This window comes from Protomyctophum parallelum, assembly GCF_964188405.1.
Source record: "Protomyctophum parallelum genome assembly, chromosome: 12".
In the NCBI taxonomy this organism is placed as follows: domain Eukaryota; kingdom Metazoa; phylum Chordata; class Actinopteri; order Myctophiformes; family Myctophidae; genus Protomyctophum; species Protomyctophum parallelum.
The window spans coordinates 43580115-43606073 of NC_139712.1; the positions used below are offsets into that span (position 1 = coordinate 43580115).

The window sequence follows — 25959 nt, forward strand, 5'->3', positions numbered from 1 at the left end:
GTCAGGATGTAGAAGAACATTTTTATAATCTGATCTCAGATCAGAATGGGTTAAAACACCAAAAGGGGTTCCGTCCAGAACCGACTCCTGATTCTGGTCACTGAAGGACTGTCTCTCCCCCCCCTCCCCCCCCCCCGCCACGGTCAAAGATGAACGCTTCTCTAACACGCTTAATTGCCTCTTAATTGCCATGCATGTGTTACTGATGGACTGAGAGATATGTGTTCTGTTTTTATATGGTGATTTTCTTTCTATACTTGAAGGTTGACCGGTGGTGGTCGCTGGGAAAGTGTGTCCGATAGAAAATAGTCCTGCCGTTTCATTCGAATGGAATGTTAATGAGAAAAATTATATTTTCATTCATGCCCTTCAATCTACCTGAGTTGTTCATGGAAAGTGACTCATAGGGGATTCACACTGAGACGGACTGAATCAGTTTAATTGGAACCGTTTCCGAATACGGTTACCTGGTCCCCGATGGCCATGCCCGAGATTCAACAGCGCACCCGGGTACACTTGCATAACACACTTTAATCCTCCTGATGACGGTGTGCTTGGTGGCTGGCGCGCACGGACACTGACCATCAACTCTGCGACATTGTCTCAAATAAATCCAGACACATTGCATTGCATTGCCTCTTTGGCTTTTTCCGTTATACTACTTCACTGTCAGCCTGCCTGCTATTCACTGTGTCAGTCAGTTCTGTGCTCCAGTGTATTAGTTTGCTATGGATTCTACTTTAGCATTATTATTATTTTGTTTTACTTTGGAACTGTGCCAAGCAAAGCCCAAGAGCCACGTGTAGTCCGCAGTAATAAGATCAGCGCCGTGCTGCGCGTATAAGCAGATTCAACAGGAGAAGGGCGGCGTTGAGAAATGTGCTGGTGCTTACGCATCGTGCAGAGGCTGTGTTTTTTTTTTGTTGACGCTTGGCTCGTCGACTGCATGTATTCACATTGGAACGATCCGTATCTGAATACACTTCAACGGTCCAGAGACCCTCCCCCCATGCGGTCCCGGGGACGGTTGGGCGATCCGCTCCGGGAACGGTACGCATCATTCACACTACCACAACATCTGCCAAGTGGCCCCGAGTGCGCACCCGGGACCATAGTGTGAATCCCCTATTAGTCTCTGCCCCCGTTCACCCATTCTGAACGGGAACCCATTTTGGTGTTGGCATCATGTTATGCTTTAGCTATTGAAAAATAGCAGATCTACAAGCTCATAGCGCGCCACCGAGTGGCGAGCTACGAGCTTGTAGCTCTGCTATTTTTTGAAAAATCGAAGAACGACTGACATTTTTAGACTCTGATCTCAGGTCAGAATGGGTTAATCAGACCAGTGTGTGTCCAGTGGAAACCTCGTATGAATCTGATCTCAGGTCAGAATGGGTTAATCCATTTAGACCCGAGGACGATTTTTACAAATGTCTTCTAAGTCATGACCGCTTTCTGAAAAACCCTATGTTTCTGTATCAGTTGTTTTTATTTTATTTATTTATTTATTTGACAGGGACAAAGCTCATTCATCAACATGTCACTTTTCACATCAATGTAAATGGCCAGAGTTAGCCAAAGCTACATTTCATCTGTATAGTCCCTGGGCAGGCTCTTAAAAAGTAAATGATAAAAAGAAAGACAGAGTGTGGGGCGCCTGCACACAACACCATGCGTTGATGCCATGTGTGCATATGTGACCAGTGCCAGTAGTTTGATATACAAGGGGGCCATGGTCATTTTTCAGTTCTTTACATATTATGAAACTGCACACTGTAACCTTTCATATGATGCATTGCTCATTGAAATTGGGGGGGGAATGAAGAAGATATGACCATTTGAAACTTGTTGAACCAGAAATGTCAAATTGGAGAATTCCCCCTTCAAAGATATCAGCAGTGATCTGTCACTTTAGGGGGCGCTGTTTTCCCTTCATTCCTCCATTAGCCAACCAGCAGTGTTGCCATGTCTGCTTATTATAATTAGTTGGCCATGTTTCTAAAGAAAAAGAATGCATAGGCCTACTGTACCAATAAGTCTTCACAATTAGAGAATGTTGTTATAATTGATAGTTTGCCTATTATCTCTCCTTTTTTAAATAGGCTACTGCATTTATTTGCCATTTTGTACTATGAAAAAAGGGCAACAACAGTGGCAGAAAATTAGGCTTATGTAAATGGTCCAGATGAGTACAAATAAGATAGCTATATTAGCCTGTTATTATTATTATTTGTCTGCAGAACCCCCATCTGAAAATAATGTATGCCAGGGACAAGATTGGTTTTGTTATATGCTTGTAGATCGGCAATTTTTGCTTATTTTGGGCTTGTTTTCATATACGGGTTGCTTGTTTCTCTCGCAGAACCTGGTAACCCTGCAAAAAATAGCCGTTAGCTACATTTAGCATTATATATTGATATCAATCGTCAATCCTGTAGCTAAAACAAGTACATTATCGCGTTATATTACATATCGATGTGATCTGCATTATTATGACCTTAATTTTCATGGCAGGTACATTCCAAAGTAACTAATAAGAACCACGTTATGGTGACATAATGTTACAATGTTTACAATACATGCTAGAGTCTTCTTCTTCTTCTTCTTCTTCTCTGCTATTGGAAATAAGAAGCCATGTTCCATTGTTGTGATGACCAGTGCCCCTAGCTAAAACATTAGCATGAATTAGCTTTAGGAGGACCGACAATAAGCACACTTTTTACAAAATACGACTGTTAATACTTCTTTCTCTGCTATTTCTATTAGCCAGTTAGTGAAGGACTAGTATTATCTTCAAAAACGATTGTGTACAAAAAGCGGAATTTTAGCGGAATTTGCATACTTTGAAGGTAAAGCTGATTTTCTGATTAGCATTGGTTAGCATTGCTAACTCAATGGTTTAAACATTAAACATAGTGACTTGTTTACGCAATTACAATGACTTAACACTAGGAAGTCTGAGCAGCCGTTCTGACCGAATTTGAAATTTCAACGTTTATTTTCTTAGCCCATGGAGTCCAGAGAAAGTTCCCCTTGCATGACTTTGTCTAAATATTCGGTTGAAATCATCTCTGTTTTTTTTTCCATTTGAAACATTTTGTAAATATGATTTTAGGCATATATCTCTTACTCAGTCTGACTATAATCGGCCCAATCGACCGCCGTCACCCTTTCTCCCCCTCTCGTCTTTTGTTTGCGCTGCTTGATAATGGTGTTAATGGTGATTCCCCGACATTTACTTTTCACTTGATATCGTTTCGTAGAGAGCGCCTACACAACCGATTTATATACCAAATGAAAGCCCCAATTCCATAGTTTACATGGTATTTTGATTTTTTTTAAATGAGCAAAAAATGAGCGAGTTATGGTGGTTATGGTGGTAGGGGTGGAGAAAAAAAAAGAACACACAAACAGCTGGAGACGGCATTGTTGTTGTTGTTGCTGCATTCCATGTCCAACGAATTAAATCATATACGTTTGGCTGGTTAATTAACTTGGAATTTGTTTATTATTTTGATAAGATAATAGGAATATGAATACAATGATTATTATCATTGTTATTATTATTATTATTATTATTGCATGCTCGGTTAGACTCGACCCGACATTTACTTTCCATGAAGCGAGAACGCTTGCCGATGCGCGATACAAAATAAAAAGTGTTTGAATAATTCCAACCAGATAGACCTCCCGAACCGCTAAATGTTTTGTCAGTCAAAAGAACAGTTCTTTCTGCAAGCGACGTGGAACTTATGTAGGCATGCTGCTGTGGATTAATTTGTTCTGGCATATAGGCTCAATATCGCCAGCTCTTTGTCAGTCAAAAGAGTTCAGCCTGTCCGTCCTTCTTTATCTGTAAACCTTTTCTCTCTCTCTATTCTATTCTATTTAGTGTGCAAGGCTTACATCCGGTAAGCCACTGTATGCGCTGACTTCCATACACAACACATACACAAACCGTATCCTCTCCTCACCGGATGTTGAATTCACAGTGCTAACAGGGCCGTATTATGAACGATGTTTATTAATTAAACTGATATAACAACATAACGTGGCTAATAATTGTTTATTTGGAATGTACTTTGGCTGGTAATTTAGGTAAATATAACGCGACTCACTTGTATAAGTAATTTACCGCGGACAGGCCGCATTTAATGCAATACATTGGCTTTAGTAATGTTGTTAGCTTATAATATTAGCAACTGTAAGCTAACGGCTGGAGGACTACGGACAATCCGGTCAATAACATCATTACACTTAAACATTAATACAATTATGTCATGTTTACATGCCTAGTCAAGCAGTCTGTACATCGCGTGGGGTGACATATATTAATTACATCGATAACACACAAGAAAAGACAAGTGATCTTGCTCTTTTGGAAGGAAAAAAATAACAACAAAAGGCAGCAACGTGACACTCTTCCATGGCTATGTTGCAATATAGTACTAACGGGCAACGGCAAAATATATATTTTTCACATGTATTATTAGTTTTATACATTTTAGGAGTGAAAACATGTGTTAAGAAACATATTATGATTTAATTCGTTTTGGAAATGGGATGCAGGCTTGAACAATGTCTTCTCCAGCTGGAGAGGGACGTGTGGGGGAGAGAGTGGCCAATCAAATCGCACCAAAAACACGGTCCCATTGACCCTTCAGCCGACTGAGTAGTAGTGATTTTTTTTCAGACTTCGTAGTGTTAATGACACTTAAATGACTTTCTGATGGAATAAAAACATTCTTTAACATTCCAACTGTTTTTATGTGGCTAAAAACGAAAACCACCAAAAAAAAATAATAATCTATTTTTAGATTCTATTGCTATATGCTATTGCCGAGTTGTGGTTCAAATCACTGGCACTGGTCACATATGTGCAGGCACCCAACACCATGACCATACACAATACAATACAATACAATACAATACAATACAATACAGATCAACATGGACAGAACAACGGCAAAGTGAAATGAGAAACGACACCGAATACTAATTAGTGCTGATAGTTACTCATGATTACAGATTTGAATTGTTTTCAGGTTGAATTTGAAGGTCAGATAGTTGGAAGTCTCTCTTGCTTCTGTGGGGAGACTGTTCCAGTGATGGGAGGCTCTGACAGAGACTGTTCCAGTGATGGGAGGCTCTGACAGAGAAGACCGTTTTACCAAACACACTACGTCTGATTGGCACTTCACAGTCCCCTCTGGTAGTTGCCCTTGTTGCTCTGTCACCACTGTCCCTTCGATCTATGAACCGGTTCAGTGGTGGAGGTGCAAGTCCATTTAAGATCTTAAAAAATGAGACGAGCATCTGCAAAGTGTTTGAAGCTGTTCAAACTAAATAGGTTGTACTTTTGAACTATGTGGCAATGGTGGTAACGGATGGGCTTTTGGTCAAGTGTTTTTAATGTCTGTTTGTACAGTGATTCTATCGGTTTTAAAGTTGTCTGGTTTGTCTGTGACCAGGTTGTGAAACAGTACGTTATGTGTGAAAAAAATCATAGCATGCATGAAGAGTTTAGCTGCATCAGGTAGATATGCGGTCTTATGTGTCTGAAATTAGATACATTTAATTTGATTTTGTTGGCTACATTTTGTACTACCCTCGATGAGAATGTCAATGTCAGGGTCTATGTGGAAAAATACATACCGACAGTTTTTTTTTGTTGTTGTTCAGATGCAAACATGAGTTCCTCAGCCAATCTGATGCATCTTAAAACATTTTCACGTCAAGGACCCCCAGAATTATTTGTAATAGGCCGCCGACCCCCCATCTGAAAATATGTTGTTCCATGGACCCCACTAGAAGCAAAGATTTGAGTTAAGGAAAGAATGTTCGCTCTGAAAGAATATATATATTCAAAGATTTGAACCACATTTTCCACGTTATTTAAAATAAAAAAATCACACCCGTGTGAACTGAGTGGTGCAACTCCCCCCCCCTCCCCCCCCCCCTCTGTAGATCTGCTATTTTTCAATGCATACATAAACATGAAGGGGTTCCCGTTCAGAATGGGATAACTTTCGTAAATGAACTCAAATGATTCTTGTTGAAAAGGACTGCGGTGCTTCTGCTGACCATGTGATTTCAAGCAGAACCTCATTCTGGGTGCAGGAACTCCTTTTTTTTTGTGTTTTAAAAGCATCATGTCATGCTTTAGCTATTGAAAAATAGCAGATCTACAAGCTCGTAGCGCGCCACCGAGTGGCGCGCTACGAGCTTGTAGGTCTGCTGTTTTTGAAAAAAACGTGAAAATGCGGCGCGAATCTTTGAATATATATATATATATTATTTCAGAGCGAACGTTTTTTTAACTCAAATCTTTGCTTTCCCTGGAAGGCTGGAACTACTTCAGATGGGGGTCGGCGGCCAATTACATATATATATATATATATATATATATATATATATATATATAAATCATTTCGGCACTACAGCGCCGAAACAGCGCTAAAATAGGAGTATGAATCGGCCCTAAGGCTTCATTTCTTTTGTCCCCCAAATCTCTGGCAGTGAATTCTTCTTCTTCTTCTTGTGCACATTTTCTTTTTTAACTTGCATAATATAGTGCAAGTGAATTAATTAATCATACACTGATTAATGCAAGTCTTATTTTCCTTTGACACAATTGAATAAATCTTGCAATTTTTGGGGCGAGTGTAACAAGGACGCCGTTAATTAATCGTATACGCTGAGTAATGCAATCGACATTTTCTTTAAAAGATATAATATTATAATTCTGTGATTTGGGTGAGATAATGTTAACAATTCTTAATTAGCCCATTTAGACCCGAAGACGATTGTTAAAATAAATACTTCTAAATCATGACAGTTTTCTGAAAAAACCCATGTTTCTATGTCAGTGGTGCTCACAGGGTTAAAACCCTATGTTTCTGTGTCAGTGGTGCTCACAGGGTTAAAACCCTATGTTTCTGTGTCAGTGGTGCTCACAGGGTTAAAACCCTATGTTTCTATGTCAGTGGTGCTCAACCTTTTTCATGTCAAGGACCCCCAGAATTATCTGTATTTTGAGTTAAAAAACGCTCTGAAATAATATTCAAACGATCCGTGACACATTTTCATGATTTTTCAAACATAGCTAAAGTATAACATAAGGCCTTATGTAATGCTAAATAACTGTAATATAGGTTTTTTGTGATCATTAGAATGTCTAGAACATGTTTTATGTATTATTGTGAAAGATGTCCCCCAAATGTAAATTATTAATTTATTATTATTTTAATAATTATTATAAATGTATAAACATTTGCAACATTTAGATAATTTCCTCTGATGAGTCCCAGTAGTAAAAAGTAGTAGTAAGGTTGAAGTATAAATCAATCCGGGTTTTACAGGGTTAAAAACACCAAGAGGGGTTCCCGTTTTTTTTAAACACAAAAATAATAAAATAATACCGCAGACGGTAGTACAAAAATACCTCCATATGATATAAAATAGTTAAAAACAGTGTGCAATCGTCACCTCACGGTAAACCGACTCATCCAGGCAGCGCTGCATTCCGCCCACTGCCTTCCTCTGAAAGGTCAGTCAAACCAAACGGCCCTCAGATAAATGTTTGAACACGTCTTCATCGTATATTTCCCCAGACAGTGTCTGACTCCGAGTCTCTCCACGTTGAACTTGATTGTCTTCGGGGGTGTGTATGGTCACAGTGTATATAGTGCAGGTCACTGGGTTCTCAACCCGTGGGTCGCGACCCCTCGGGGGGTGTATAGTCACACAGTGTATAGTGCAGGTTCACTGGGCTCCGGATATCTACTGTAATCTGCAGCGTATGTGAGTAAAAACAGAGAGAAGGGCTGAGGCCGGGGCGGCGGTTTGCTCTTCACCGCGGCATGTTGTTCGGTGGTCACCTAACCACCGAAAATCCAGACTATGTATGAGCCTTCACCGTTTGACAGATTGAGGGATGGAGTGAATATATTGGGTCTAACAGGTTTATACGGTCTATATTATATAGCGCAGAACAAAGCTACTGCAAAGCTCTGCAATAAGGACAACTTTGGGTTTTTTTCAACCAAGGTTCATGTTTTAGGTTGCTATTATTAGAGGAAGTAAAAGATGACCGTACATTTTGTTTCATCTGGTGCTTTTTGTTTTGTTTTAACGATTTGTATAGCCACACACACACACACACACACACACACACACACACACACACACACACACACACACACACACACACACACACACACACACACACACAGCTATACAAGACCAATTATTAGTGTGAGAGTATACATATTGAATAACTGCATTTTGGCGTTGAATGAGCAGACTATGTAGCAAGCAGTGGATCTTTCACTTCTTGGCTATTATATTATAATATATTATATTATATTATATGTTCACCCACTGTCTGGAAGACAACTGAGTGGAGCTATGGCTGTCTGACTGATTTATAGATTGAATGAATGTATTCATCTATTGTATTCCATTAATCCATTCTGACCGGGAACCCCTTTTGGTGTTAGCATTACGCTATGCTTTAGCTATTGAAAAATAGCAGATCTACAAGCTCATAGCGCGCCACTGGGGGGCCGCTATGAGCTTGTAGATCTGCTATTTTTTTTTAAAGGTATATTCAGTGATTTCACTTAATTCAAATATCACTTATTTGTTTGTTTTGTTGTGATAATACTCCCTACTATAGAGTGTGCTGGCCATATAAGGAGTTCCTCCCTGTCCCCAGTTAACCCCTGGGGGTCAAAAAACCTTAGGTTTCGTTTTTGACTCTCTATCCTGATTGGACGAAAGGCTGGGTCCCACAGCCAAAAACGAAACCTAAGGTTTTTTGAGTGAAATCACTGAATATACCTTTAATCGAAGAACGACTGACATAGAAACATATCTTTTTCAGAAAACTGTCGGGATGTAGAAGACTTTTTTTTTTTATAGAATCTGATCTCGGGTCAGAATGGAAAACTGTCAGGATGTAGAAGACATTTTGTAGAATCTGATCTCGGGTCAGAATGGAAAACTGTCAGGATGTAAAAGACATTTTGTAGAATCTGATCTCAGGTCAGAATGGGTTAAAGTTAAACTATTGGACCCGCTCCCACCCTCTGGTGTGGAAAGCATGGATCGAAGCATGGATCTTTTCCTCTCCTTGGAGATATACAGAATGTCTCCATGCTTCAGCGACTGACTGACTATAGGCTGGCTGCACGGCTGACTGATTTACCGACTGGATTAATAAAACATGTGCTGTACTCTGGACAGTACAGGCTAATCTGGATATCGCCCGTCTGGCTGGCGGAGAGGGAGACTATCTGTGGCTGCCTGACCGAACAGTATTATAGTCGGGGCTTAACCCATTCCGGGGCGGGAACCTCTTTTGGTGTTCGAAGCATTATTTTATGCTTTTATCTGTTGGAAAAATAGCAGATCTACAAGCTCATAGCACTGCTATTTTGGAAGAATCGTGAAAATGTATAGTGCAAATCTTTGAACATATATTCTTTCAGAGTGAACGTTTTTTAACTCAAAGCTTTTCTTCTGGGGGGGGGGGGGGTCCCTGGAACAACATGTTTTCAGATGGGGGGGGGGGGGGGGTTCGGCGCGGCCACATATATTTTTGCGGGTCTTTGACATGAAAACGTTTGAGAACCAACTGACATTTGTATAGAATCGTTCCCAGGTCTGAATGGCTTAATTTGTGTCTGAGCTTAGCCGGAGCAACTGGGCTGCAGCAAAATGCTTTGTTCGCTCCGGGGAAATCTATATACAAGGTGCTCCGTCTCCTCCAACACGCATTACAATAACCTTTTTTATTTAGAGGGTTATGTATTATTAATTCATTACAATAACCTTTTTATTTAGAGGGTTATGTATTATTAATTCATTACAATAACCTTTTTATTTAGAGGGTTATATTAATTCATTACAATAACCTTTTTATTTAGGCTTATGCATTATTAATTCAGCGAGTTTAAAACCGCGTGGCTCTGCGTTGTTGTTGTTGTGTGTTCAATATGTGCGTCTGAACAAAATGAAAGTTGTCGTGTTGTCCAGAAGGTCCTTATGGGGGGAAATGGCACTGCTGGGTAGAGTTCTCAACGGGCCAGACCTAACTGGGCCCTAACTGGGCCTTAACCCATTCTGACCTGAGATCAGATTCTAAAAATGTCTTCTACATCCTGACAGTTTTCTGAAAAAGCTATGTTTCTATCTCAGTCGTTCTTCGATTATAAATAAATAAATAGCAGATCTACAAGCTATAGCTAAAGCATAACATAATGCTAACACCAAAAGGGGGTTCCCGCCCCAAAATGAGTTAACTGGGCCATAACTGATAATAACAGTGACCTGACAGGAAGGCCTTTGCACACACGAGTACATTCCACTGCTGTGTGAGCGGTCCAACTTCTTACCGAAAATAAACAAATCTGATGATTTAGCTATTGAAAAATAGCAGATATACAAGCTCATAGCGCGCCACCGAGTGGCGCGCTACGAGCTTGTAGGTCTGCTATTTTTGAAAAATCGAAGAACCACTGACATAGAAACATAGCTTTCTCAGAAAACTGTCGGGATGTAGAAGACATTTTTTAGAATCTGATCTCAGGTCAGAATGGGTTAATAAAGCAATGTACCGGACAGAGTGAGGTGCCTGGTTGGTTGGATGCATTTTATTTCATGATGAAAATAGTGCATTTTAGAGAGAAGATATAGGGAGCCGAGACGCTTCCCAGCCTGGAGAGAATAGACGTTCACCAACACAACACAGGCTGTGTTTTGGTGATTATAGTAGATTTGGTTTATTTTCGGTTAGAAGTTGGACCGCTCGCACAGCAGTGTAATTTAACCGTTGTGCACGGAGGTGTTCCTGTCATGGTGTTGGTGACATACTGGCTATCAGCACTAAACCCCCCAGGGCTATAGAGCGTTGCAGTCCCGCCCCCTCGAGAGACCCGGAAAAGAAATCGCCGTTCATTTTCCTCATAAGCATTTCTTAAAGTATTTATTTAACACATCAAATGCGCAAAACGTATCTATACGCTTTTTATATATCGATCACGGTATGCGCGTGATGTATCTATACGTTTTTATGGTTTTTTTATCACACCCCTGTGAAGTGAGCAGTGCAATGTTGTGAAGTGAGCAGTGCAACATTGCACTGCTCACTTCACAGGGGTGTGATTTTTATTATTGTTACAGTATTAGTTTTTTTCTTATGAAAGCAGAGAGTCTTCTGTTTCATACGGTATATAGTATGTACATGTCGCTATAGGCCTTATTTTGTGAATATTTAGTTGTTCAGGTCCATGCCTTGTCTAAAATTCTCTTTTTCAGAGAGAACTTTAGAGAAGGCATGGACCTGAACAACTATTATTATATTATATTTTATTATAATATTTTGGGCTGATCAAATCATTAGAAAGAAGAAAATAAAGGCAGGAGACAACACTATTTGTTTTGTTTTTCTTCTTATAAATGATTTGATCGGCCCAAAACATTGTGTCCATTGTCATGATTTGTCACGATCCGAGTTGGCTTTGTCCACGGCGTAACCGTCTTTAAATAAATACTTTAAGAAATTCCTATGGGAAAAATGCATTGAGATTTATTTCCTGGGCCACTGGTTGTTCTGAAAGGGGGAGGGACTGGGACGCTCTATAGATGAAGAAGTTCTAACACCAAGCAGACTGCACAGCTTGTTTCTTTTTTTTTCTTTGTTTCTTTTTTTTTCTTCTTTTTTTGTATTAAAGTTTTGCTAAAACCGACTGCACGGTTCAGCCAAAACTGCCATTTTTTGGCTAACAATAACAATAAAAGACCAAGTCCTTTCAGGACTGCTTGGTCCTTTAAATAAAAAAAAAAGACCATAGAAATAAATATACAATAAGGAGAGTTCCACCGTGTTCAGTTTGGAACATACGGAAACAGGTTTGTGTTTCACCGCATTGTGTTGGACGGAACAATTGTCATTGTTTGATGCCTAGCTGAATGGTTAGAGAGCCTGTCTGGAGAGAAGGAGTCTCCTGAGGTTTGAATCTCAGTAAGAGATGCTGAGAGGTGGCTGACCATCAGGGTTTCTGATATTTCTTGATATTTCTGCTGTTCCTTCGTCTGGAATGTGGTCTCGGTTGTTGTTGTCGTTGGTTGCCATGGCTGCCAGTTCCCACCTGATGTCGTGTGGGAGTTCTGATTGGTCCAGAGCGTACTGAATAACTTCTAGCTTACATAACGTCTTAAGACGAGGACTCAAGTCTAAGATGAACAGCTCATCAGAGATAGTGTGACCTCCTTTCCTTCCTCCAAAGAGGATGATACGATCTCCCACAATGCAACAGCACATACCATACATTGGACATGGTCCTTTCCCCTTGGGCTCAACCCTCTTCCAGGAGAAGGTCTCTGGACTGAATTTCCACACATCATTGAAGTTCTGGTTACCGTTCCGGCCTCCAAATATGTACAGCTCTCCATTGTAGGTAAATGCTGAATGACATGGGCGTCTTTCTGGTAGAAGTTGTGCAGAAGGTGTGTCCAGCCAGTCGTTTGTCTCTGTGTCAAACACTCTGATGGTGTTGTAGACCCCCTGGGGCCTCCAGCCCCCGAATACAAACATCTTGGTACCAATGATGGTGGCAGAGTGAGCTGATGAATCAGGAGGTGGAGTTCCTCTGGTGTTAATTAAAGACCAGACCATTGTGCTGGTGTCCAACTTGTACATGTCATTAGTGTATAATCTAGTCAGCTTGGTGTGTCCTCCATGGATAAACATGACCTTCTCCAACACACAGGCTGAGTGGTGCCACCTCCCCTCTGGAACAGTCCCAGAAACCCTGGGTTGGAACCATCTGTGGGAGTCGACATCAAATGCATAAAGCACATTGCAGTAAAGATGGCCTCCCCAGATGTAGACTGTATCTTCAACCAACACAGCTGTGTGGCCGTAGCGCATGGATGGAACCTCAAGGTCACCGTCTCCTCTTCCAGGTTCCACTGGAGGTAATTTATTCCAGCATAAAGACACTGTGATGAAGACATGGACGTCCATCTGTTCCATGTTGTTGAAGGTCCATACATCACAGCAGCCTCCAAACGAATACAGTTTGTTCCTCACTGCTACAGCAGCTTGATAGGCTCGCTTTGGTCCTCCTGCTTTGGAAACGGTCCAAGACAACATCACTCTGTCTGTCTGTCTGTCTGTCTGTCTGTCTGTCTGTCTGTCTGTTTGTCTGTCTGTCTGTCTCTCTCTTCTCTCTCTCGACATCTACAGTCATTTTCAACACGGTGCATCATCTTATATCTTCTGGTGTGAAATCACACGCGACACAATCTGTTGCCATGCACGCCTTAACGACGCCAATTAGTGCAGCTGTTCTTCATCTGCACCCTTTGAACTATTGCTATATTTATTACTTCATTGAGGCTACGTTGGGGTCTATGGATCTATGGGTCTTCCACACAATACAGGGTTCCCTAACACTGAGCTGTGTTGTATTTTGAGGCTGTGTGTGTGTGTGTGTGTGTGTGTGTGTGTGTGTGTGTGTGTGTGTGTGTGTGTGTGTGTGTGTGTGTGTGTGTGTGTGTGTGCGCGTGCGCGTGCGTGCGCATAATGTGCTCAAGCTGACTGGCTGAGCACGGAATGTGATGTATGGTGATAACAGTGCCGCTCACGTCACACGGGTGTGATATTCTTCTCCATATCGCTGTGAGAGAGAGTCCACTGAGCAACTCAAAGTGAGGCTGAATGACAAGCATTTTGCATTATAGCTCTTTGAGGGGAGCTAGCGCCCCCTATGGCCAGCTTGGTGTGTTTGTGTGGACATTCGGGTAAGTGGGTATGGCCAAATTTAGTCCAAGGAGTGTTTTTCATGCAAAACTACATGAAGTTGTGCAGAAGGTGTGTTCAGCCAGGCGTTGGTCTCTGTGTCAAACACTCTGATGGTGTTGTAGACCTCCTGGGACCTCCAGCCCCCGAATACAAACATCTTGGTACCAATGATGGTGGCAGAGTGAGCTGATGAAGCAGGAGGTGGAGTTCCTCTGGTGTTAATTAAAGACCAGACCATTGTGCTGGTGTCCAGCTTGTACATGTCATTAGTGTGTCCAGTCAGCTTGGTGTGTCTTGGGCTATAGGGTCTGGTCTGGACCCCCCAGGGTTATTGGGTCTGGACCCTCCAGGGTTATTGGGTCTGGACCCCCCAGGGTTATTGGGTCTGGACCCCCCAGGGTTATTGGGTCTGGACCCCCCAGGGTTATTGGGTCGGGCCTGGGCCTGGTCGGGTTCGGGAACTTTCTACTCCTATAGGAGCACAAACCTTTAACCCATTCTGACCTGAGATCAGATTCTATAAATGTCTTCTACATCCTGACAGTTTTCCATTCTGACCTGAGATCAGATTCTAAAAATGTCTTCTACATCCTGACAGTTTTCCATTCTGATCTGAGATCAGATTCTAAAAATGTCTTCTACATCCTGACAGTTTTCTGAAAAAGCCGTGTTTCTATGTCAGTCGTTCTTCGATTTTTCAAAAACAGCAGACCTACAAGCTCGTAGTGCGCCACTCGGTGGCACTGCATTGAAAAACAGCAGATCTACAAGCTCATAAGCTTGTAGATCTGCTGTTTTTCAATAGTTAAAGCATGACATGATGCCAACACCAAAAGGGGTTCCCGCCCCCAAAATGTGTTAAACCAGTATTGGTTCCATCACCCCCGTCCGTCCGTCCGTCCGTCCGTCCGTCCGTCCGTCCGTCCGTCCGTCCGTCCCATCTCTGGGGGGGGTTCATCAGCTCCGCCACCTAATCGTTTCCAAATTAACACCCCGAGCGCCCGGGGGGGTTATTATTTAATCCTTCCAATCAGGTGAAAGGACGTTGGCCTCTTTATTAGGCCCTGCACTGGCAGAGCCTGATCAGAGCCTTTTGTGGTGTTTCTGGAGAACCGTGGGTCCGACCGACTCGATACCGGGCACTGCACTCCCTGCGGGGGTGTGGAACGCCTGTGCCAAATGTGAAGTCGGTGGGGCGAACGGTTCCCGAGTTACGTGCATTACAACCGCACGCACACACACACACGTGCGCGCACACACGCACATGCACACAAGCTCACAACGCGTCGCGCTGCGACACGTTGTGAGCTTGTAGATCAGCTATTTTCGGGCGCAACCCAGCACTCCAGTGTATAGTGTGACGTTCCACGTCCCCCAAAGTCCTCTCCTCTGCTCACACCAGGATTTGAAAAAAGCTATTCTCCTGAATTCTGCCCTCCGGCATGGCATGGAATGGAGAGGAGGGCATTTGCGCACCGTCAGTACATGCTTTGCATTCGTGGTCTGGAGAGGGCAGTTGTTTTACAGACGCGGTGAAAGGGGCTCTACAGCATAGATCTGTAGTAATCATATAGTAATCAATCATCCAAGGACGTGCTGTGGCTCAGGAGGTAGAGCAGGTCGTCCAATGATCCCTGGATCGTCGGTTCGAATCCCGGCTCCTCCTACCTGTCCACATGTCGAAGTGTCCTTGGGCAGGAAGACACTGAACCCTACATTGCCTTTAATGAGTCGGTTGGTGTGAGCTGGTCTTTTTGCTGTGTCAAAGTCAAAGTCATACGATTTGTCACACACGTTATACTGCAGTGAAATTTGTTCTCCGCATTTGACCCATCTCTTGGAGCGGTGAGCCGCAGCCAAGGAGCGGTGAGCCGCAGCCAAGGAGCGGTGAGCTGCAGCCAAGGAGCGGTGAGCTGCAGCCAAGGAGCCGCAGCCAAGGAGTGGTGAGCCGCAGCCAAGGAGCGCTGAGCTGCAGCCAAGGAGCGGTTAGCTGCAGCCAAGGAGCGCTGAGCTGCAGCCAAGGAGCCGCAGCCAAGGAGTGGTAAGCCGCAGCCAAGGAGCGGTGAGTTGCAGCCAAGGAGCGGTGAGCTGCAGCCAAGGAGCGGTGAGCTGCAGCCAAGGAGCGATGGGCTGCAGCCAAGGAGCGGTGAGCTGCAGCCAAGGAGCGCTGAGCTGCAGCCAAGGAGCGGTGAGCTGCAGCCAAGGAGAGGTGAGCTGCAGCCAAGGAGCGGTGAGCTGCAGCCGAGCCACGCTCGGGAATCATTTGATTAGTAGATTTGACCCCCCCCCAATCCAACCCTTTGATGCTGAGTGTCAAGCAGGGAGGCACTGGGTCCCATTTTTACAGTCTTTGGTATGACCCCGGCCGGGGATCGACCTCCCAGTTTCAGGGTGGACACTCTAACCACAAGGCCACTGTCTGGGCCTTGTGGCAAAAGTGTCTAGCAAAGTAGCAAAGCTGAGTCTTCTTTCTGCCACAACAACTGTACCAAATGCTATCGGTTGTTGTTGTCATGTGCTTAGAAACATACTTGTCTTTTTAGCAGAGTGGATTGTCTTGCTGTTTTTTTTTCCCTGGTACATTTGTATTGTTCTGTCAACGTGCCCAGGGGCGAGGCAGACGGTAATAGTTCCAGCTGTGTTTGGATAGTAAAGTTCTGTGTTTAATTCACTGGAAGGACCGTCAGGCACTTTGGCAGAACAGAGCGCTTAATTCACTCTGGACGGGAACCCCTTTTTTGGTGTTTATAAGCATTATGTTATACTTTATATATAGCTATTGGAAAAATAGCAGATCTACAAAGCTCATAGCGCGGCACTGAGTGCCGCACTACGAGCTTGCAGATCTGCTATTTTTAGAAACATTGTGAAAATGTGTTGCAGATTTATTTTTTATTTTGAACTCTATTTTTTTTTCTTTGCTTCTGGGGGAGGTTCCTGGAACAACATATTTTCAGATGGGGGTCGGCGGGCCAAAAACACACGTAATTTCTGTGGTCCTTGACATGAAATAGTTTTTCATAAATAGTCATGATTTCTAAGACATTCATAGAATCTGTTCTGAATGGATGAATTAATTCCTAACACTGAGTAGATTTGCAGTTAACGGGGCTTTGTTGAGGGGGGGGGACTGTCACAGAACAGACTATAACCCATTCTGACCTGAGATCAGATTCATACGAGGTTTCCACTGGACACACACTGGTCCGATTATCCCATTCTGACCTGAGATCAGATTCTAAAAATGTCAGTCATTCTTTGATTTTTCAAAAATAGCAGACCTGCAAGCTCGTAGCGCGCCACTCGGTGGCGCGCTATGAGCTTGCAGATCTGCTATTTTTCAATAGCTGAAGCACAACATGATGCTAACACCAAAATGGGTTCCCGTTCAGAATGGGATAACACTGAATCATGTAGCTTATTTCAGTCGACTATAACACCTTCTGCATTGAATCACGATATCTTATTTCATGCACCGTTGAGTCATTAATTCAATGCTGCATGACAACATGCCAATACTTACATTCTGGGGTTTTCTATTTTTAATTGGTGATTGCACGGATGAACAGCAATGTGTCCCCCCCCCCCCCACCCCTCTTCAAATAAAAAGTGCCATAAACTGTATACAGTATATTGGTGTATACGTAACGATTTAACCCATGTATGACTGACATTTGACAGTTTTATGAAATACCATACAGTGTTTCTATATATCAGTGGTGCTCAATTTTTCATGTCAAACTCAAGGACCCCCGCAAATTATATGTAATGTAATTGGCCGCCGACCCCCCCCCCATCTGAAAACATGTAGTTCCAGGGACCCCCCCCTCCCAGAAGCAACGATTTGAGTTAAAAACGTTCACTCTGTGAACAATATAATATTTAAAGATTTGAGGCACATTTTCACGATTTCTTTCAAAAAAATAGCAGATCTACAAGCTAGTAGATCTGCTATTCTTCCATAGCTAAACTATATAACATAACGCTTAAGACACCAAAATAGGTTCCCGTCCTGAATGGGTCAACTAGTGAAACCTTGACATCTAAAGGGCACTTTTACAGTATCCACATTAATGCGTTCGCCTGGGCGTATATAGGGTTTGCAATGTCATCATCATCGGAATTCTGATTAGGCCCTTAGCTATTATTATTATTACGTCTTTAAATAAACAGGAGATCAAAAATAGCTGATGTCTGCGCTGTGCATTGAAGGGTCATTTCAGCCTGCTGCTGCTGTTTGTGCTGCAGGGCGACGACGACGATCGTATAGAGATGATAATGAGAGTTAATGGATTCCTGGGCAGTGGGAAAAGAAGGCAGGGAAATCAAAGGGGGAAAGAAAGACAACCGAAATCCCTCATGAAATATGCATCGATGACAGACAGACGGACGGACGGACGGACGGACGGACGGAGAACAAAGGGAAGACTTCTGTTCGGGGAGGGGGGAGAGGGGGGGGGGGACTTCTTCACGTCATGCTGACTGCGTGTGACAGCGCTACAGGGCTTTGATCACACAGAGAGAGGTCATTAACTCGTTCTGACCTGAGATCAGATTCTAAAAAAAATGTCTTCTATACATCCTGCCAGTTTTCTGAAAAAAGCTATTTTTCTATGTCAGTGGTTTCGCGCTACGAGCTTGTAGATCTGCTGTTTTTTTCCAATAGCTAAAGTATAACGTAATGCTTAGAACATCAAGAGGGGTTCTCCCGTCCTGAACGCGTTAAAGGGACACTTCACCCTTTTTGCGAGACACTGGGCTCACTGCTAACATCTAAAATATCTAAAACAACATATTACACACATAAAGACCCCCAGGAAAGTGTTCTAAATCTGCTAAACTTCATTAACATATATATTTTTGCAAAAAGGGTGAAGTGTCCCTTTAAGGTTGGCAAGACAGATGTTGGGCCCGGAGGGAAGGAAAGTTGTTTCTTTGTTGATCAAACTTTTCCTCCGTTGCTTTTTACTTACATTAAAAAAAGTATAATTATATGGAAGCAATATGCTGCCCGTTAACTAATCTACTGCCAAGTTTTGTTTCTAATGGCCCTCACTAGACGAGTTTTTATTTTATAATTTTATTGTTTTTTGCTATTTCTCAGTAAATTTAAATTAATTACAATACTGGGGAAATATATAGGGCTGTATGTTAACCCATTCAGGACGGGAACCCCTTTTGGTGTTTCAAGCATTGTTATACTTTAGCTATTGAAAAATAGCAGATCTACAAGCTCATAGCGTGGCACTGAGTGCCACAATATGTAGATCTGCTAAAAAAAATTGAGTGGTGCAACCACTCAATGCCCTTGTACCTGTTTGTGTGTGTGTGTGTGTGTGTGTGTGTGTGTCTGTCTGTGAGAGCATGAGTATGTGACTTAATAATAGCAGTAGGGGGCGCCAGAAACAGTGAGAGGGGTAGTGTCTCTAATGAGAGAGAGTGAGAGAGAGAGAGAGAGGAGGAGGGGGGGGGGGGGAATTGCACCACTCAGTTCACACGTGTGTGATTTTTCTTCAAAACTTGATTACTGGTAGAGTGGAGAAAGTGAAGAAAATTAACCTGGTCCAATGGGATAACCTCATCTTTTCCCCTGAAGATGAATAATGAATAGTGTTGGACTCTTGAGCTCATATCTATCCTCCCTCTCCTTGATAATACCTGCCCACATGGGAATGACAAAAATATATATTATCTCAGAAAGCTGCACGCCGTCTGAAGATTCCTTTACATCTTTCAAAAATAATTGTAATTCTCATCACTCATTATTAGTCACATCTTAAGATATACTATCGGTATCTGTACAACATAGTCTCTGTGATTTAATGACAAAGGCATTGTAATAGAGTTCCAATAGTGTAGCTATTGGAATCATTTAACATCATTTGATTAGAGTCATGAGTGCAAATGGTGGAATGTAAATTTAAAGCTTTTCAATTAAACAAGTTATTGGGTACCAATCACATTACCGTATACTGAGACTCCAGCTTTGACCTCTGGATACTGTAGTGTGTAGCAACCCCTCCCCAGCAGAAGCCCACTGCTCCGATGTGTATCGCCTGGCATTGTTCCTTAAAGGGACATTTCACCCTTTTTGCAAAAAAATATATGTTAATGACGTTTAGAAGCCTGAACTGTCTGTCAATGTTAGATTATTAAAGATTTCATTTTACACACATGCATCCATTAGCAGCCAGCATATCTGCCATATATCTAGTATTGGGCAGCTGCCATCCATATCTATCCTGTATGACAATGATGGCTCTGTCGTATGCTGTGGGCGGCTTCACGACATAAGCCTTGATGTGCTCTATCTGGACCTCCTGGCCGAGGGCCCCATACTCCATCCTGTCACCAATATCACACGGGCATGGCTTTGCTTCATTTGCCATCTGTAATATACACATTAAACACAGAAATATAGCTTAGGTGTGCATATCTTATACTGAGTAGTGAGGGGCAGCGGTGGCCTAAAGGCCTATTGGTTTAGTTCCTATCTATCCACCAGAAAACTGTGTGTAAGTGTCAACAGTGTAAAATCTCCCTACCACACCTGTTCGGTCGGTGTCCCCCAGGGCTCAATACTAGGTCCAATTTTGTTCTCTCTGTACATAAATGACCTACCTGAAGTATGTAATAATCTACATGTCCAGGTGTATGCAGATGATGCTGTTGTACTTGCCCATGGTAAAAGCTATGCAAAGAGCTAACCTTTAAAAAACATGTGAAGAAAGTCACTAATACGATTAAATTCAACCTTCAAAATTGTAAACAAATTAGACCCTTCCTGGCAGTTGGAGCGGCCAGATCGTATCTTCATTCACTGTATGATCCTATCGCACATTGAATACTGTTTCACAAACTGGTCTTGCACAGGTGTGACTACTCTCAAACCCATAGAACAGCTCTGCAAGAGTGCGCTCAAAGTCTTTGACAGGAAGCCCCACTCATATCATCATTGTAACATCCTCCGGAGGCTAATCTTTTTTAGCTTTGATAACTTTAAAATGCTCAAACAGGTTGGGGTCATATACAAGACCCTACATGGTCTGTGCCCACCCCCCCTAAGTGAATTAATTAAACGAAAGCCTGATAGGGGAATCGGTACCAGAGCAACCGCTCGAGGAGACTGCGAAGTGCCGCACCGGCAAACAACATTCGGCCAAAATGTCCTCTCAGTACAGGGTTGTATAGCATGGAATGGCCTTTAAATTAAATCTGAAAAAATGGTTGCTTGAAAACCAAAGCTGCAACCATTCATGATCATTTTAGGTGTATTTCTTTTTTTATGCGGTGTTCCCTATGTAATGTTATGTAAATGTATTCCACTGTTTGCCTGTCTGTTTTCTGCTTTTTGTCTCTTGCGAGGACTGCGGATGAAAATTAGCAACTGTGCTACAGTATATCCGGTGTATTTACGTTCATGTGACGTCCATTAATATGCATTGTCCTGTCCACATAAACAAATAAAGTAAAGTAAATTCATACTCCAGTTTTTTTTAAGGTGATAAGTGGTTAGTAAAAACAGTGTTGGGGTGAGCGGTGAGTCGCTTATCACTCAATACTGGAGTATGAATTGAATAGGCAGGCCTTAATCTGACCAGTGTGTGTCCAGTGAAAACCGCGTATGAATCTGATCTCAGGTCAGAAGCAGTAGCCCATGTCCAGTGAGTTAGCCAGTCTCTCACTAACACCCTGACGGGAAAGCCTCTGCTGCACAAAGGGAAAAATTCCACTGCCGTGCAAGGGGTCCAATTTTACCGAAAATAAACAAAACTACTCTGCTAATCACCGAAACAAAGCCTGTTTTGTATTGGTGAAACTCTATTCTCCAGGCTCGGAAGCGTCTCTGGTCCCCAGCTTCTCTCTAAAATGCACTTTGTGCCATTTTAATAATACCGGACAGTAACTTCTTCTACTAGACTACTGCTACATTTCTGGGTTGTGCCTGCGCCAATCCAGTTGGATGCATTTTATTTAAAAAATAATGCATTTTAGAGAGAAGCTGAGACGCTTCGACGAAGTAGGATATTTTGCCCGTGAGCAGCAGAGGCTTTCCAGACAGGGCCGAAAGACTCGCTAACGCACTGGACGAGGGCTAGAGGAGTAGGCTACCCTTGTTGCCGGAAGGTTGCCGGTTCGATTCCCCAGATTGGCAGGAAATCTGGATGGGGAAGTGAATGGTCATCATCTCTCCCCCAGCACTGCTGACGTGCCCTTGAGCAAGGCACTAACCCCCAAACTGTTCCAGTGGAGCTGCTTAGTGGTCAAGTGTGTTTCTATGTGCAGGGTGTTGCTGAAAACAAGCACTCACTCAGCTATTACCCTGGGTAAATCAAGAACAACAAAAAATGGCATACGTATAGATAGATGTCTGCATGACTGAGTCATGCACTGGAGAGCAACCTTTGACCAAGCAACAGTAGGCTACACTAACATTGTGCCAACAATGTGTGTCCAGTGTGACATGTCTAACGACTGACGGACAAGCTACACCAGGCTTTTCGCGCACGTTTTGTGCGCGTTTACCCTAAAAAACGCGAACCCCGCGTACGCGCACTTAAAATAGGACTGTACCTGAATTTGCGCGTGTGTGCGTATTTGCGTAAACGCGCACTGAAAAGCCTGGTGTAGCTTGGCCGTCAGATGAGTGTCAAAGTGTGTGTGTGTGTGTGTGTGCGTGCGTGTGCGTGTGTGTGCGTGCGTGCGTGCGTACGTGCGTGTGCAGTCTGTGTGCGCGCGTGCGTTAGGAGATTTTTCCTTAATATACATATACTTTAAGGATTGTTCAGATTCCTGATGTATCTTCAAACTCATTATGGCGAATAAATGCTAGATTATGCATGCCATTGCCTACTATATAACGGAATGTGTAGGTCCAGGATAGGCCTATAGTGCGTTGTGCATTACTTTACTTGGCATGCAGTTGGCAGTGGCACAAAGTTCTAAATAGCTAGGCTCAGCGGCGTAGGAATAGGCGGTGCAGCCAGTGCGGTGCACTGGGGCCCAGCGCCCCCTAGGGGCCCATGAGGGGAAGGGAGAAAAATAAAAGAAACAGCTGACGGGCCGCTGTTTTGTGAATACACACACACACATACACACAAGCAGAAGGGGCAGCTAGCTGAGCTATGGGAACAGGAGGAAGACATGGAACCTGGTGTCTAGCAAGGCGCTAGGCACAGCTCATTGGTCAGTACTCTTCACCTTTACCTCACAGTTAAAGTTCTAGTAGTGAGATAGAACAAAAAAAAAAGAAGAAAAACGAAGTGCAGAGCTGAGTGGGAAAAAGATTCGGTGGATTTTTATGAAACAAAAGTTTTGCAGTTTGAAAGTGGACTCAAGCTTTCCCTACAGCTGCAATGTTGGTGAGTTTAATGTCGTTTAATACAAGCAGATGCAAATTGATGGTTTATGGCAAGTCACTTTATATCATTATAATAAATCTAGAGTTGCAAATTGCAAAGTCTGTGCTGTCATGTGCCAGTTAGCCCTGACAGGGACACATATAGTGGCAGCATCATTTACTGATGTTTGCACGGCGTTAATGTTATATCTCACCATGCCTGTCACTGCAGCGAGTGCAGAGCGCTCATTCTCCAAGCTCAAGTTGATAAAGACTTATATTTAAGGAGCAGCATGGGACAAGAGACTCAGTGGACTGGCTACGCTTTCTATTGAGAACTGCAGAGCGAGGGCTTTGCTGACTTTGCTGAGTACAAGGCCCGTAAGGTGACCTTCTAATGAGGGAGTACTCTGGTAACAGCCACATCCATTCCATTCATTAATGCTGTGGTTTTGTAAGGCATATAATGAGCTGTGCTTTTTTTTTTTAAATGTTGGATAGTTTGGCTGTGGTAGTTTTGTTTTTGTGCCCAAGTCAGGGCAGGTTGTTTATTGATGAATATATGGACACTGAGCTTGGCAGCTGGTGCTGTCTGCATGTGGTGCTGAAAGGCTGGTTTAAATGATTGATTGAAATATTTTTGTTTGTTTGCAGAATTACAGTACATTTCAAGCACAAACTCAATACAAAGACTGTTAACTGTGAGTGGACGAGTTTACTCAATGCTTTACCATATGTTATCATGCCAATAAAGTCCCTTTGAATTTAATTGAATAATTTAATTGTGTGGCCGGTCATGTAATGTTAGTCTATACCTGTCCTAGTGTGTGTGTGTGTGTGTGTGTGTGTGTGTGTGTGTGTGTGTGTGTGTGTGTGTGTGTGTGTGTGTGTGTGTGTGTGTGTGTGTGTGTGTGTGTGTGTGTGTGTGTGTGTGTGCGTGCGCGTGTGCATGGGCGCGCGCACGCACACTTGTTTATGGCGGTGGTGGGGGGCCTACAAAATATTCTCGCACCGGGGCCCACCACGAGCTCACTACGCCACTGGCTAGGCTGCTTCCCTCTGAATTATCTCTGAAACTATTAGAGGAACGATGGCTCGGGTATAACACAGCACAATTTACTGTGTTATGTCTTAATTTTTTTATGGATGTGAAAATACTTCTTCAATCAATCAGCAGATATTGTATTGATCAGATCTCAAACTTACCTTCTTTCCGAGACGAGTGAGCCTGTGAGGACTCGGGACAGCTTTATTGAAGGAAAACGACTGCTTTACGGTATGTTCAGAACTTGTAGACAGATCATATGAATGGCTGGCTGAAACGTACGCCCCCTTAATATGAATGCACACCGCCAATCACATTTCGTCCAGTGGCAGTGCTGTTCGACGGTTATAAAAGGACCATGCCTTGGATCTATTGAGTCTATCAGATTCATAGTCGCATTTTATCGATTTTGAGTTTTGACATTTGCATAAGATACGAAAGTAAACGTAAGACTCGATGTGAATGAATGCTATCCACAAGCACTGGCCTGTTACTGAGTTGATTTTTTTTTTTTTTTTTTTTTAAGATATTTTTTTGCGGCTTACGCCTTTATTGATTTTTTAAGGGATAGAAAGTAGGCTGACAGGAAACGGGAGAGAGATGGGGGGATGACATGCGGTAAAGGCCGTGTCGGGTCCGGGAGTCGAACCCGCGGCACACCGCGACTGGATCACCAGTCCGGTGCCCAGACCGTTACGCTACGGCCTGGGCCCTGAGTTGATTGACCAACTAAGTCCGGTGACGCGAGATGTGTCCCAGTCCCACTGACTCCCACAGTCAGGGCTGTCTGTCTGTCACATCATGATGGACAATCATCATTGCCATGGAAACCACCTGAAAACATCATTTGCTGCTTAACCCTTTTACTGCTGCCATTTATTGAGAAATTAGGACCTAATTCATGCCAGCATTTTTTTAATTTGAGCTCTTATTTTGAAAAGCCACATTTTGCCTCAACCGGAAGTGAGCTTATCCCTGCCAGCTTTACGTTGCCAAGACAACCTTTGTTTACATGATCGAATCATGCCGGTACATTTTAGCACTCCACAACGTCGGCTCGTGCCGTCAAAGAAACGCTGTTTTGACCAAAAATGCCATCTGGGACAAGGAATAGGAGATACAGGCGATTGAAAGAAACGGATAGAATGGATTCTTATGGCGACGGTGAATTAATATGAACGATCGAGTGCAGTGCTAACAACACTGCTAGCTAACCGGCTAACGTGAGTAGCATTATGGCATGATCAATCATATGCACTATAAAAGCGCAATTGCCGAAGGGCTTCGGCAATGGCAGCAAGCGTTAATATCAAATTAATGCTTCAATTGCCGAAGGGCTTCGGCAATGGCAGGAAGACGGTTAAGAGTGATGAAATGAATGAAAATTCAAATCTAATCACCTCCTCATTCACTTATTCCAAAGAAAACGAGAACTTCAATATAATTCAATATCAGTATCAAGTTTCAAAAGTTAGCATTTTTCCAATCCATAGAAGTAAGTAAGTAATTAAGTAAGTACATTTTATTTATATAGCACTTCTCACAGAGAAAACTCACAACGTGCTTTACATGCAATTGAGTGTTCTGTATTATATTGTAATTACATGATTGACATTTATTATTTTCAGATGGAGGAAATTGGTTATTGGTTTGATATAATATGTCAAACAAAAGGAATAAACCTTATTACCTTATTATTCCTTTAGATTTTGGGATTAGTGCAACCTATGTTGACACTGTTAGTTACCCATAGGCTGGGTG

General features: G+C 42.8%; 1 pseudogene across 1 annotated transcript in view; it reads right to left on the reverse strand.

Moving 5' to 3' along the window:
- LOC310867681 (carboxymethylenebutenolidase homolog) overlaps nt 1–24388 on the reverse strand; it is a 27356-nt pseudogene extending 2968 nt beyond the window's left edge. Inside the window, exons 1-3 of the transcript in view lie at nt 24360–24388; nt 19780–20202; nt 19373–19471 (exon numbers count right to left, since the gene is read on the reverse strand). The product of the transcript in view is annotated as a carboxymethylenebutenolidase homolog (transcript). The remainder of the gene's footprint in view (nt 1–19372; nt 19472–19779; nt 20203–24359) is intronic.
- Nucleotides 24389–25959: the final 1571 nt, after the last annotated feature.